The sequence below is a fragment of the Mastomys coucha genome, unplaced genomic scaffold (genome assembly GCF_008632895.1).
Source record: "Mastomys coucha isolate ucsf_1 unplaced genomic scaffold, UCSF_Mcou_1 pScaffold18, whole genome shotgun sequence".
Classification (NCBI taxonomy): domain Eukaryota; kingdom Metazoa; phylum Chordata; class Mammalia; order Rodentia; family Muridae; genus Mastomys; species Mastomys coucha.
This window is the reverse complement of record NW_022196900.1, coordinates 12,098,607-12,114,841: the sequence shown is the minus strand read 5'-3', so window position 1 is coordinate 12,114,841 and position 16,235 is coordinate 12,098,607. Positions and strand designations below refer to the sequence as shown.

The 16,235-nt window shown below is 34.8% G+C and overlaps 1 protein-coding gene across 6 annotated transcripts in view; it reads right to left on the bottom strand.

The window, feature by feature from the left end:
- Positions 1-607: 607 nt before the first annotated feature.
- The window catches only part of Cylc2 (cylicin 2), a 41,291-nt gene continuing 25,663 nt past the window's right edge, over positions 608-16,235 (bottom strand). For 3 of the 6 annotated variants that reach the window (XM_031377398.1, XM_031377393.1, XM_031377397.1), the window contains 2 exons: positions 14,475-14,660; positions 608-759 (listed from right to left, as the gene is read on the bottom strand). The gene's annotated coding sequence lies outside the window, so the exon portion shown is untranslated. Of the gene's footprint in view, positions 760-6,723; positions 6,770-6,848; positions 7,000-14,474; positions 14,661-16,235 lie in introns of all 6 variants that reach the window. The other 3 variants (XM_031377395.1, XM_031377394.1, XM_031377396.1) reach the window with 3 other exon arrangements.

The following is a 16,235-nucleotide window of genomic DNA, read 5'->3' as shown; positions in this document are numbered from 1 at the left end:
AGAACATATAAATATTTACAAAACTCAAACATCATTCAAGTAAACTGTCAATTTAAAAAATGAGCTGATAAACCCAATATATAACTTTCTAAAGAAGAAACACATTTGTCCAATAAATGTGTGTGATCTTCACAGAATCTGGGTAGGGAAAAATACAAACCAAGGGGGTTCCTATACAAACTATCTTAATCATAAATCCAGATATAAATCAATCTCACCTTCCAAAACAAAAGTAAATAAATGATATATGCTCATCTGTAAATCTGGAGGACATTCTGAGTATAGTGCATACCTCTCCTGGCCTAGCTATACAATAGAGAACCCACTGTATCTGAAAAAGGAGGTTTAGTGATAAAGAAGATCAGCTCTTCTTCTCTCTCTCTCCTCTCTCTCTCTCTCTCTCTCTCTCTCTCTCTCTCTCTCTCTCTCTCTCTCTCACACACACACACACACACACACACACACACACACACCTTGATGTTGAGGAGGAAAAATCCAAGGTACGTAGTCCAGGGATATATACCTGGAGGAAAATTGACCATTATAACCATATGTATGGTTTTAAAATTAAATTGTAACCACAACATGTAGAGACATAGGAGACTTATCCATGGAGAGATGTTTTAATGGATGTTCTCATCTGATGTTAAAATTCATTCCTTTCAAAATTAGAGCTGCCTGACAACTTCACAGACATGAAGATAATGATGAGAATGAAATGTTGCACTCTTCCATAATGGGAAGTTCTTCATAGTATACCTGGAATGTAATCACACAAGAGAAACATAAAATGTCAAAGATGTGCCCAGATGTAGAATGTTCTACTGTATCAGAAACAAATGAATATCAATATGTACATCCTTGGTAACTTAACTATCTCAAATTGATACTAGATTACATTGATAACTATGCTTATAAGTAAGCAAATAATCTACTTAGACAAAGGTCTGCCAGACAGATACATGTGTACATTCTATAATTTCTTGATCAGGGCTTGGACCAGCAGTTGGGAAGTAGTATATCCTACTGCCTGGCTTTACATTCATTTGAAGGAAATATATATTGACACAATTCATGCCACAATTCACTGAATTAGAAATTTAGGAGAATAAGGCAGTTAATAATGAGATGTAAGGAAGATATTTTCTAACAGCGAAAAGTATTTAAACCCAATGTGAGCTACTCAGAAAGCTGAAGCATCCTGTGACATCAAGCATGTTTACTTAAAGCCCCAGGAACACTCAAGGGGAAATATGTTCAAGATGCTAAAGGTTAAACATAGATCAATAATTCTGTGATCCTGCAAACATCATTTAACTTTCAAATGTGTTTTTTGTGAGCCTGGACCTTACAACAAATAGTCATAACTTTTTTCCCTCTCTAATAAACATTAACACTTTATAGTGTTCCTATGCTGCTAATTTAGCTTCATTTAGCTTAAGAGTAAACTGCATGATTTCCTTAGTTGCTACCCAAATCCTTTCTTTATAAACTGTGAAACTGTTTTCTATGACTCACCATAAAATTACAATGTGATATGTGAAAATTATTTCTTTTTATACTCACTAACCAAATACACATTAAAAATTAGCATTTTGAAATCTATAACATTAATTCATGAAGAGATCTATGACTTATGTTTTGTTACATTCTTATCCCAAAGAAAATTTGTTTTATCTCCATAGCCTACATCAAACCGGTGCATTTAACACTGAATTTTTGACTTATACACAGATGGTTTTATTTTATTTTATTTTATTTTAGGCTCCAGATTAAATGCACAATTTCTATTTGCATTCTTTTTAAAAAGACAAGCTAAGAACACTTATTATGACAGACATATAAAAACTACTGGCTTTGAAACTGTATACACACAAACACACATACACACACACATGTGCTGCAGTATCATGTATTTATCCAGAGAAACAAGTATCAACTCTTTTTTTTTTAATTCCTCTACATTTCAATGATATCCCCCTTCCTAGTTGTTCCTCCACCAACACTCCCATCCCATTTTCACCTCCACCCTCCCCTTTGGTTCTCTGAGGGTGCTTCTCCACCCATTCACCCACTCCTGCCTTACCCCTCTAGCATTCCCCAACACTGTGTCATCAAGTCTCCCTCCTCTCCCATTAATGTCAGGTAAGGTAATCCTCTGCTACGTATGTATCTGGAGTCCTGGCTCCCTCCATGTATATATACTCTTTGCTTGGTGGTTTAGTCCTTGAGAGGTCTGGGTGGTCCAGTTAGTTGATATTCTTCTTCTTATGGAGTTGCAATCCCCTTCAGCTCCTTCAGTTCTTCCACTTGTTCTTCCATTTGGGTCCCTGGGCTCAGTCTGATGGTTGGCTGTTAAGTATTGGTATGGTGCTGGTAGAAACTCTCAGACAACAGCTATATGAGGTTCCTGTCAGATATGGCTCAGCAGTTAATAGCATTGAGGGCTCTTGCAGAGGTCTTGAGTTTAGTTCCCAGCAACCACATGGTGGCTCATAGCCATCTTTAATGGGATCTGATGCCCTCTTCTGGTGTGTCTGAAGAATGAAAGTGTACTCACACACATATATAAAATAAATTCATAATTTTTTTTTTATAAAAGTATCAACTCTTTAAACAGCAACTTCAGACAATATTTCAGTGTTTTCTATAAAAACTGTATAATGTGTATTGACATTATTTCACCTATGGAAGCTGTAAATTGAAGTTATGCTTCCTTAATAGTTAGTAGATGTCTTCTTGGAGACTATAATCACTGATGCTCAAAATACAAGTTTCTAAATTTTGTACATTTGGTAATGAGTTATCGTATAACAACTATTAACATAGGCCTACAAATGTATGACATAAAATAAATAAGTTATCTGGAGAGGATCAGTCATTATATCCATTTCCCTCGATGTCAGTAATTATTCTACCCATGCTTTTAATGGGAATTCTTCAGGATCCAAGAGGTAATACTTCATAATTTGATAAAGGTATATGTTGGAAAAGATTGAGTAATCTTCCTCAACTTGCTATATAAAGAATTAAGACTGCAGGCTTGGGCAGTGGTGGCGCATACCTTTAATCCCAGCACTTGGGAGGCAGAGGCAGGCAGATTTTTGAGTTCGAGGCCAGCTTGGTCTACAGAGTGAGTTCCAGGACAGTCAGGGCTACACAGAGCAACCCTGTCTTGAAAAAACAAAAACAAAAACAAAAACAAAAATCAAAACCCAAAAAATTTAACACTGCACAAAAATATTATACTACAAATAGATGGAAATCTTGAACATAAATTTGGGATGTTTGTGAACATTAGATTTATAGCTCTCTGGAGGCAAACTTTCTTATGTAGTTCAAAAATTTTATAAACTTAACATATAAAACCAGGATAGTGATTTAGATTATTTTCTCTATTTTATGTATATATGTATCTAGTGATCTTGAGCCTCTTAGCCATCTCTCTGACACCCATTTTTCAAACTTGGTCAGCTTCTCTTGGACTCTGTATTTTTGTCACTCTTGGACTGTCCAAGAGTTTGAAGTACCATTACAGAATGACTGTTACCTCTTTTCTGAAACAGATTAAATTCCCAAATTGATGCAAAAAAGCTCAGTGATAAGTTATTTATCCATAAAGTCTCTGTCCTAGGAGTGACATATGTTTGCTATATAATTATTTTATGTACCCTTATATTTGGTGAATCTGTACCAAAACAATGTTGAACCAAATAAAATGAGAACCAATTGCACAAATAGATGAATGAAGAATAAATTACATGGTATCTTCACTGTGCAAAATAAAATTTACAGATAACACAACTAAGTAGTTGTATGTATGTACAAGCAGGTAGTGTTGGTGCTTCTTCAAAATCTAGATATATGCCCACCAAGGATAAAACACAAGTGATTGGAAGCAGACAGCTTCATAGCTACACTGTTATTTCAAATGCCACAATACTTTGCTTATTACTTTCTAATTCATTGTAAATCATTCATGCATTTCTGAATGATATGCACAAGTTCCAATATCCATGGCAATAATTGCTTGGGAAAATAAGAGTTTGTTCTGCATAGGAAGATGGCAAACAAATGCTAATTTTTTGTTTTAGTTTTGCTGGTTTCTTAATTTTATAAGTTGGTTTAATCCCTACAGTAATTGAAATTAATGTATGCTATCATTGAATTGCAATTGAACTATATGAATACTTCTACACACCTCTGTTTTTGTCCATATCCCTGAAGAATACACTGTTTATTGCAACTAGACTAAAACTAAATATAAAGTTTAGAAAAGAATATCTTCATTAAAGAATATTATCTAAAACATAAGGTAAAGAACACTTTTTAAAGGTTTCTTTCTTTGATTTTATTAAGATAATGGTTGTTTGTACTCTTAATTTTTCCAGATACTTGTGACTTTGCTAAGCAACTTTGTTTAAGTTATTCATCCTATTGGGTTTTTATCTAAATATTCTCCATAATTCAGTATTTGATAAATAAGATGGGTATCTGAATTGTTTTCATTATCAACTGAAATAGTTTCTAATGATTTTTACAATAGAAATATGATGAACATTATAGGCATTGATGTACACATACAGAAACTCAACATACATAAACATACAAATATACATAAGTATTACAATGCATCTATTTTACCAAGATGAACAAGTATGAATTGCTTAAACAGCAATTTTAGATGAGGTTTCAGTGTTGTTATAAAGTTGGATATATTAATAAATGTAATTTAGCCAGTAATTATCATAAAATTAAAACTATATTTAAAAAATAAGAACTAGCTTTGCAACAGAACATGTTTGTTACTGTCATTGTTCTCTTTATTATTCATGTCAGTTATTCACTTTACTGTGCAACTTCTGAATGTTAGCCATTAAACTTTTCATATTTTATCAAATGTCTTTCATCCAAATGAGTCCATAGTAAATTTTATGTTAAACATAAATTGTAAAACCTTAAATATAACAGGTGACATAAATTAGTTTCTGTATATTAAGAATAAAGTACTGAACTGAAATTAATAATACATTTTTCTGCCAATCATTTTAAATTCATTCCTGTACTAGATTCTACCCAATTTATCAGCAATCTCAACATAGGTTACATTGTTACTAATCACTGAAATAAGAGCAAAACTGTTATATCTTAAGCTTCATGATATCTCCTTTCCTTTCCTTTACAAATGTGTGCACACATACACACAGACACACATATACACACACGGTCTGCTCAGAGAAACCACATTTACCCTTCAAATTTAAAACTGACTCATGAAGGATAGTAATGAGGGCTTCTATAGAGAAAACATTTCAGGCCACATTAAGGAAACAATGTCATTTTAGCATTCTATCTTAGTCAGGGTTTCTATTCCTGCACAATACATCATGACCAAAAAGCAAGTTGAGGAGGAAAGCAAAGGGTTTATTCAGCTTACACTTCCACATTGCTGTTCATCACCAAAGGAAGTCAGGACAGGAATTCACACATGTCAGGAACTTGTAGGCAGGAGCTGATGCAGAAGCCTTGGAGGAATGCTGCTTCTCTGCTTGTTTTCCATTGTTTGCTCAGCTTGCTTCTTTATAAAACCCAAGACTACTATTCCAAGAATGGTACCATCCAAAATGGGATGGGCCCTCCCCTTTGATGACTAATTGAGAAAATGCCTTCCAGCTGGATCTCATGGAGGTATTTCCTCAAGGGAGGCTTCTTTCTCTATGATAACTCCAGCTTGTTTCAAGTTGACACAAAACCAGCCAGTAAAATTGACCCCTTGTCAACTTGACACACAAACACATCACTATTAAGTCTCAACTTTTACTCTCTTATTTATCCCCAAGATCTAAATAACTTTCAAAGTCTCACAGTCTTTACAAATTCTTACACACTAAAGTGACAAGCCAGTTCCAAGCAATCTCCTTTGGAATTCAGTCTTTTTACAGTTCAAAGTCTCCTAACTGTGGGCTCCACTACAATACTTTTTTTACTTCAAGAGGGAAAAAATGTCAGGACACAGTCACAATCAAAACCAAAATCAAACCCTGTCCAATGTCTGGGATCCACTCACGATCTTCAGAGCGCCTCTAAAGCTTGGGTCACCTCTTCAGCTCTGTTCTTTGTAGCACACACCTTGTCTTCTAGTCTTCAGCTGCCGGTACTCCACGGCTGCTTCTGTTCTTGGTGGTCATCTCATGGTACTGGCATCTCCAAAACACTGCTGTCTTATACTGCAACTAGATTTCATCATAGGCTATCTTCATGGTGCCAAGCCTCAACTCCTTCCCACAGAACTAGATCAAACTCGTCAACTTCAAAGAAGCAAGTGAAAGAAGTATGTGTTCAGAGAGCATGAAAGTGAAAGTTCGTGAAGCTCCCAGTGAACCGGTCCTGAGGTCCTGATATTTTTGACTTTCTGTTTCCAGAATCTTGTGGTGTTCAGCTACGCTTTTCTTTTTCTCCCTCACATTCTTAGAGAATGTTCTAAGATTTTCTGTATCAATTTAAGATATTTTGAATTTATGTTTGTGTTACAAAATTTCTTGGGGCAAAAATATGAATATTGGATACAATTCTAGTGTTTTCACTGGTCAAAAAAATTTAAAGTATAAAATTTTAAAGAATTTAAAGACATTATTAAGGTATTAAATAATTCATACAGATGTTGTGTATCTTGTTTCACTGAAAATTCCTCACACTGAATATTGGAGAGTAAACATGTTTTACCTGCAAACTGTGGATGTTCCTACTCGTAGACCCACTGAGAAATAGGCTAAAATAGAAAAAAAAAAAAAAAACACTAGAATTACAATGAAATGACACTTTCTCTTCCTCCCAGGGTCCAAGCTTACCAAAGAATAAAATAAGAAGGCAATTTTAGAGGTGAATTAGGAGAGTTATGTGGCTTTATATGTCACCATGGAAATCCGTGCTAACGGTGTCTTCTGCTTTACTCTCCTTCTGGTTTCTTTTCTTTACTGGTAATATCAGAATAAATAATTTCTTGGAGCATCCAGTAAAAAAAAAAAAAAGAAAAGAAAAGTTATTTGAAATGAATGGCAGTGTTGAAGGAGTCAATCAGGATACAGAAAGTACATTTGCAAAGCATCCTTAGTGCTTACCAAGAAGCTCGCTATGTGGTAAGAAAGTCAATTAATTACCTTTAGCAAGAGACTCAGCAAAGGTTGGTCAGTGTTCCAGGTGCAGAATGTTTCGATATTAACTTTTAATAATTATCCTTAAACTTCATTTACAATTATTAAAATTTTAAGTATTTGTTTTTATTGAAGAGATTTGTTTGTATATCTTACATGATGTAATGCCCTAGAGTTCTGAAGTTCTTTTTAATATCCTCAGTTATATAGTCTTTATTATGGGAAAAAAAATCAAAGTGAATGAAAATGTTTTCTTTAAGAAGAAAGAAACTTATACAATTAAAATATGCTTGGCTGATATGTGTAGTCAATGTTTTAGACTAGACTTTTTCTAATCGTCTTGATTCAAGTATTACATTTTATATACACATTGTGAACATAGGAGAACTGATTATCTTTATTTTCATTAACTTTCAATTATAATGTGATTTTCATAAGATGAATATGAAATTATGGGCTAATTTTCTATGACTTTATTTCTCTTAGAACTTGTATTTGTACCAAAGTTGTAATGAGAAGTCAATGAGAAGTTGATGGTAGTGTTACAACTATGACGAATACATACTACAAATTGTACCCAATAGATTATAAAACAATGCAAAACAAAATAAAAATAAACAGACAAAGTAGAGAGTGTGAATCTTGGAGGATGTCAGTGGTGGAATGGGATGTAAATATGTCAAAGACATGTCAGTTTTTATTAATTTCTTTCTCAACAAAGAAAATATCACTTAAGGAGTGCTTTATGGTTTGTCTCCAGTCTCACTTTCTGGGTGTTTCTTGCTAAATACACAATTTATGGGCTGTGATCAGAAAAAAATTGCAAGAGTTTGTGTTAAACGAAAATGGTGTTCTCTTTAGCTTGAATTTGCTCCTGTACTGTTTTCTTTACTGCGTTTTTACAAAAGATCTGTAAGTGCTTAGATTTTTTATTTTTAGCTAATCGTCTAATAGCTTTTAAATTTGGGTAACTCCTTGCTTATTTCTGCTTAATAGTATTTGTTTCTCTCAAGAGGTTGTTATTCCCAGCACTTGGGAGTCAGAGGCAGGCAGATTTTTGAGTTCAAGGCCAGCCTGGTCTACAGAGTGAGTTCTAGGACAGCCAGGGCTACACAGAGAAACCCTGTCTCAAAAAACAACAACAACTTTTTGGTTGTTATTTGTAAATAGCAACCATAAGTAGTTGAAAAATATATGATTCAAAATTATATTTTTAAGACCTGTCATTAAATGAAGAAAAGCCACGAATTTTCCTTTCCTTGCCTAATAAAAAAACACACTAGCAATAAGTAATTGACAAAAAGAATAAAATGTTGGAGAGAATGAGATATTTCAGAAATAAGATCAGGTATTGAACAAAATTACATAGCTAAATGTATGTAACTGAAATGATTGTGGTTTGAAACAATGAATTTGTGTGCATGCAATTGAATATCCTATCGTGATGGCATGATACTCACAGACCATGTGAGCACATCATTATGATGGAGTGTCATTCACAGACCTTATGATCTGACACACCGAGGATGTCATGAGAACAAATTTACAATATTTCATTTTAAATGTGAAAAACTGGTCTGTATGTTGTAAGGCCATAGTGAAGAACAGTAACTACTGTGGTATTCTGGATGTGACTAAGATGAACACTGGCTCTATACATGTAGCTAACTTAAACTTGATTTAGGAGAGTAGGTAACAGATTGCTCTCATGCACAGGGAAAGGAAAGAATCACTATGCACATGCTACCAGAACAGTCAGACCCACCATGTGCAGCCCTTGGTTGGTGGTTGAGACCCTGGGAGCTCTGAGGGTACTAGTTAGTTCATATTGTTGTTCCTCATAAGGGGCTGCAAACCCCTTAGCTCCATAGATCCTTTCTTTAACTCCTTCATTGGGGCCCTTGTACTCAGTGCAATGGATGGCTGTGAGCCTCTACATATGAATTAGGGGTGGCAGGCATGGGGAGGGGGGAGGCAACAGGGGTTTGTTCTTGTTGTTTTTGTTTGTTTGTTTGTTTTTTGGAGGGGAAACTGGGAAAGGAGAAATTTACATGTAAATAAAATATCTAAAAAAAAGGATCATCTTGGCTGATTATGAATTCTTAGAAGTAATACAATGGAGAAAATGTGAAAATAAGTAACATTAATAAGTGGGCTGAAGGATTTATGGTGATAAAAGATGAATGCAATGCTCTGTCTGTAAAGATTAAGTGCGACCTAGTAACATGGTATACTTATTTGTAGAGTCTAAATGAAGAGAAGGCATGCTGATCACAGCTTTCAAGGCAGGTCATTTTTAACTTTGGGTGAGAGATGTGAATTCAGATTCCTCACTGAAGAAGATTCATTTATGGTAAATATATATTTAAGAAGATCCTCTGTGTTGTGTGACACTAGATTATTGCAAATTGATACAACAGTAATACATGTGATTACAAGGAGACACCTTTTAGTTATTATTCTTACGGGAATGTATGTTTTGACAAAGATGTAACTGTTAAATCATTTTATGAAATGAATATGACATTTAAAACTATATAAAATATTTCAACTATAAATTTTTAGAATTCAATTATAAATCTTTACTCCTGTCAGTATGTCATACCATTTTAACTGTCAAACAACTTGAGAGAGAGAGAGAGAGAGAAAGAGAGAAAGAGAGAGAGAGAGAGAGAGAGAGAGAGAGAGAGAGAGAGAGAGAGAGAGAGAGAGAGAGAGAGAGAAATCTAAGACATCAGTTCCTGTAGTTTTGACCTCAGGACCCCATTCTACTCTTAAAAGGTATTTTGTTCTAAGGGGTATTTGCTTATGTGGGTTTTAACTATTGATATTTATCACATAAGAAATGAATCTAATAATGATTTTGACAATATTTCTTGTTTCACTAAATAAGAGTAAGCTCATTTACATGTTAAAATAAAGAACACGAGTGGAAAAACTGTTCCCAAGGATATGGGTGTATTGTTTATACAACCCATTTAATGTCTAACTTAAAAGAATACAGCTGGGCTTCTCCATGCACATTGTCTACTGCTGGGTGCTTTTAGGGACTGACATATATATATAGAACATTCATCCTCACACAGTCATGCACTTGGCAAAGAGAATATTTTAAAAGTCTTTTTGTATAGTTGTGGGATCTTTTGTGATCCATACTAAAATATGACAAATGGTTATTGTTTTGTAATGTGGAACTGGCCTTATGCTAATGAGCCTTTTGTATTCTGTTGCTCTAAAGTCCATTGTGTATGTTTTTTTTTTTTTACATTTTTATGGATCTTTAATGAGTTTTGGAGCATGTGCTATTAATTGAGAACTATGACTCATTTCATTATATGGCATTCATTATATGAGTCTCTGATTCAGAGTTTCTGTCATCTATCTATCCATCCATCTATCATCCATCTATCCATGTATGTATGTATGTATGTATGTATGTATGTATGTATTATCTTCCTTCCCTCCTTTGTTCCTTCCTTTCTGTAGAGGGACAGTCCCTAATTGTATTTTTTTAAAAAGATTTATTAATTATATACATGTAACTACACTGTAGCTGTCTTTAGGCACACCAGAAGAGGGCATCAGATCCCATTATAGATGGTTGTGAGCCACCATGTGGTTGTTGGAAATTGAACTCAGGACCTCTGCAAGTGCAGTCAGTGTTCTTAACTGCTGAGCAATCTCTCCAGCCCTCCCTAATTGTTTTATTGGGTAAATAAAGATGGAAGAAGCCGATCATTGGGAGGAGACATACAGGTGGAGTTTTCAGATCCTTAGAGGACGAAGAGGAGATGATATAGAGAAAGAGCTTTTTCACCCAGGCTGTGTAGTGGAGATGACAGACACCATGTAGCCTTGGGTGCTATTAGATCTGGTGGTGGCCTCTGCCACCTGATAAATTCTAATATAGAATAGCTGATGAGTTTAGGACAATAGATTCTCAACCCAGCAGTTGTGTCATCTGGGTGATTTTAAAATATTAAGATTGTTTGGTGTTTTCCACTTTCAACTATTCAGGTGGACAAGGGAGAGGGTCTAAAAGTGGGGCAGTTCTTGGTAGGTGGCTTAGCCAGCCAGCCATGTGTGCTGGGTGAGCGAAGACTGGGAGAGCCTGACATGGGTGCTGAGAGTGATGGGATAGTCATTGGCGGCTTGGTGGAACTAGCTGTGAGATGTTGAAAGAGCTCTGGTGGAGCTCTCAAGAAGGAGCAAGATTGGATTTTAAAGTTACATGCAATAACTTTCTTTCTTTCCCTCCCTCCCCCAACTTTCTCTTTCTAACATCTATCTATTATCTTCAGATTCTCTGAAGATCAATCCACTGCATTACATATCAAGAAATCACATTTTCTATGACATATTACAAGATAGCCTCCAGGAGACAGCTTTGGAAAGCTCTCGGGCCCACAGTGGTGGCTCTAATTATTCCAAAACCTTGAAATTTTCTTCAATGCTTGACTATTATCATGGATGACTGTGATTGGTTGTCAAGATGACTGGATTGAGAAACTTCTAGAATATCTTTAAAATATACTTCTGCATGTATATACGATATTTTTGGAGACTATGGTGTTTGTGCCAGTGAACTGGACTGGAAAAAATTGCCCTGGATATGAATGGCAACATTAACATAGTGGGAACTGGAAGGCAAAACCTGGAAGCTTGCATGTACCTGCAAATAGACTCTTCTTGTATGATGGGGTTTCTGCTTCTGTCTTTGCCTTCTTTGCATTTCTAAGTCTTGGCCTTGACTATGAGTCACCAAACAAAACTTTAGGGAGCTTCAAGGCCTTCAGCTTTGGGATGGGTCTGGATCATTTGCTTTATTGTGAGGGTTCCGGTGCCTTGATCTGGGTTGCTGCTGGTTCTGTGGCTGCAGGCCATTGTAGGAGTATACAGCCTTTGTCTGTGTAACTCCCATAATTATATATTCAGTTTATTGATTGTGTTTGTTTAGATAACTCAGACTCATACATTCACATTCATTCAGAGTTGTTTTTCTAGAAGTCCCTTATTAACTGAGTATTTTCTAGAAAATACTTTCCAAAGCTCAGGATAAACAGCCAGTTTGTTAGTTATCTTTTCAAAAGTCAAGATGATGCTCCATGGAAATATAGCTACTGAGCTCACAGCTTAGTCATGAGTGCTTTTCCCAGGTCACCATGCTATTGCATAGACAAAATGCAGTATGCATCCTCTTACCCATTTCTTCACACAGAATGGTAAGAGACACATATATATGACTCAGGAGTTAATGACATTGAAGGCTTATAGATACATCCAGTGGAGTTGCCTGGGCCTTGACATCCCTTCTGTGAGTGCTCAGAGTATTGCAGAACATTGGCTACCAGCACAGTTTTTCCATTACTCTAACTGATGCTCAAGCACCAGAAACTGTTACCCACCATCACTACAAATGTTAACACAGTGAATAACTTATTACACTTTTAAGTATAATTTTGAAAATTGATCTTGTGCTCACTGAAGTTTTTGAGATGCAGGAAATGTGTCAGTGAGTTGTTGGGACTTCAAGTACAGGCTGTCACTCTCTTTTCTTCTTTTGGTCAGTGCATTATGTAAAAAACAGTAGTGAATGACATTCTAGAGTGGACTCTACATTACAGTATATTTGTCATATCCAGAACTGTACCCAAGTCTTCAAAATCTGATTCTCTCAGTAAGACACACAATAAAACAAGATGAATGAGGATATTTCAATGACACCAGTTCCTTTAGAAGGAGATAGAAGGAAGCTGTCCAGCATCAGTACCTGCAGCTGTCCTAGAGTCATTTCACTTAATGGGCTTTTGATTTGTAACCAAACTAATTAATAAATTGAAGAACCCAAATTTCCTAGTATGATCATGAAGCCAAAACTCTGTTTCTCAGATTTAGGAATTTCCCATCTGTACTTTTATAACTTTTATTGAACTATTCATTCATTTAGCTTAAAGAATCCAAGGTAGTAGAGTTTCCTTCCCTGCTCCAAAATGTACAGCTTATCAATAAAGGGCAAAATACATTTCCCATGTATTCATTTTAAGTTGAATGATTGTTAGACTCCTCTAATTCAGTGATTTTCATGATTTTAATGTTCTGCTTTAGGATAATCTGTATTCCATTATCAAATGTGAATGGATATTCCTGGGCTCAAATATTACATAGCAAAGGAGATAGACAACACATAGGCATTTAAAGTTCATCAAATATGGAAGTATGTAATACAGTTCTTCTGAAGTACTACAAAAGCATGTGTTTTTCTGTAAAAAGACTTTTTAGGGGGAACTGACCACTTATAAAATGCTTAGTTTTCATTGCTTTACATTTTCAATGATTCTCACATGCAGTGGTTGATTGACTATTACATTTTACATTTTCTGTGTTTTTTCAGTACTGTCTGCATTTCAATTATATTACTCAATTTTCCATGGAAACAACATTAAATAAATGTTAATAATATATTAATATATTTAAATATGTAAATATTACTTAAATAGCTAATATATTTTAAATAAAAATTATAAATTTTACTATTTTCTTTTAATGGTGATATTTATAATCCTTCAAAGTGAATGATACAGAATTTTAATATACATTTAGTTTAACAATGTATATGTGTAGAAATAATTTATTGTTGACTATAGTCCTTTATAAATTAAGTACTTGATGTATGCCATAAAACATGAGCAACAGAAATGTTAAAATATAGAATAATTATGAAGTAACTTTAGTTTTTTCTTTGTGTAATACATTTCGCAGTAAAATGCACAAATAAACTTTAAAGAATGCTTGGGTGAAAGAGATAGTTCACACATTTATTCTTTTTTTATTAAATATAATTATTATATTAGGCATTCAAAAATCTAAAACTTAAACAACTCAGCCCTATTTCATAAATGGGCTATATATTCTGAAAGGTAGCACTAAAACTTTAGATTCAAGAATATGTCTGTTATTTTAGTTCTACTAGTATATTTGGGCAGATATATATAAGAAAAGACTGTAACTATTTCCCATTCTCAAAAGTCTTATAAATTAATTGTAATCCTAACAAAATTCTCATGCTAAGAAGTCTATCTTACTAAAATCATTTCCATAGCAATAATGATAGGTCACATTTCAATTCAATACAACTGAATTAACAGTTACTTACAGATAATTTGACCCACCTCAACAATGAATACATAGTTTGCGAAGACTGGTAGTATATTTTTAGTAAGACTTGTCTACCAGTGAGCAACAATCAGGAAATATTTATAATAAGGTAACTTGGAAGTTTCACATCACTATCAGAACTCAACAACATTTAAATTTAGCACATACCATAGATTTTGGATAAAACTATACAATGTCTTCATTGCCAGGGTTCTGCTGTACTTCTTAAATGGCCTTAATAAAGTTCTGTTGTTTTTTCTTTTTCTTTTTGTTTTTTTGGGTTTTTTTTCTGCTTCTCATTTTTAGAGCTGGTGTTATCTCTTTGATTTCATCATCTTCTTTCCTTTCCACATTCTTTGAATGGAAGAGTAACATTAGTAAATGCTTAATGCTTATGTCTAGGTATAAGCTCTATATTCAGACTCAGTGTTAGTGAAAGAAAAAGTTAAGCTATTTTTTAAAAAAATATTTCATACATCCTGACTGCAGTTCTCCTTCCCTCCCTTTCCTTCTTCGATACCTCTCTTCTCCAGATACAAATGTTTCCCTTTACAAAAATGATGGATCAGCTCTCAAAGATTCTGTTCAATACCAAAAACATAAGCTAAGATTTTTAGATGCAATTTTATTTTTTTAAGTGTTGTTTAACTCTTCTAGGCATTATCTCCACTTTCTAATGCTTTAAATCACATTAATTTTACCTAATCTCAATAAATATAAATATTTTAATTTAGAAAATAAATTATTTCTAAGATTTTAAGTTCAAAACATTTAAAAGAGACACTATGTCTCAATAGTATTCTACTTCATAAATCTAATATATATGCCACATAACCATGATATTTGAAAGTTATTGGAGGGAGCAGCCAGCTGGGAGGCACAGGCCCCACGAGTCACAGGGGAGTTGCAGGGTGGCAGGGACAGGATCCTCTCAGCTTCTGAGTGACAGAGGTGGATCAGCGACCTTCTCTGCCCCTTCCCTGCAAGTGGAGGGCCAACCTCCAGGGAGCGCCTTAACCCAGAGACTAGGGTGAGAGCCGCCATTTTCTCTCCAGTGAGTTTCTAAGATGGGAGCGACCAGGCGGGAGGCACAGACCCTGTGAATCACAGGGGAGTTGCAGGGTGGCAGGGACAAGACAAGCTCTAGTCAGAGACACTAAGAACATCTAACACCAAAAATCAAGAGATGGCGAAAGGCAATTGCAAGAATTCTACCAACAGAAACCAAGACAACTTGGCTTCATTAGAACCTAGTACTCCCACTGCAGCAAGTCCTGGATATCCCAAAATACTGAAAAGCAAGAATTGGATCTAAAATCATATCTCATAATGCTGATAGAAGAACTTAAGAAAGACATGAATAACTCCCTTAAAGAAATACAGGAGAATACAGGTAAAGAGGTACAAGCCCTTAAAGAGGAAACAAAAAAAAAATCCCATAAAGAATTACAGGAGATTACAAGTAAACAAGTAGATGCACTTAAAGAGCAAACTCAAAAATCCCTTAAGGAATTGCAGGAAAACACAAACAGGTGAAGGAATTGAGTAAAATCATCCAGAACCTAAAAATGAAAGTCGAAACAATAAAGAAATCACAAAAAGAGATAACTCTGGATTAAGAAATCTTAGGAAAGAAGTCAGGAAATATAGATGCAAGCATCACTAACAGAATACAAGAGATAGAAAAGAGAATCTCAGGGGCAGAAGATAACATAGACAATATTGAGAGAACAGTCAAAGAAAATGCAAAAAGCAAAAAGACCCTAAACCAAAACATCCAGGAAATCCAGGACACAATGAGAAGACGAAATCTAAGGATAATAGGTATAGAAGAAAGTGAAGACCTCCAACTTAAAGGGACAGTAAATATCTTCAACAATATTATAGAAGAAAACTTCCCTAACCTAAAGAAAGAGATGCCTGTGAACA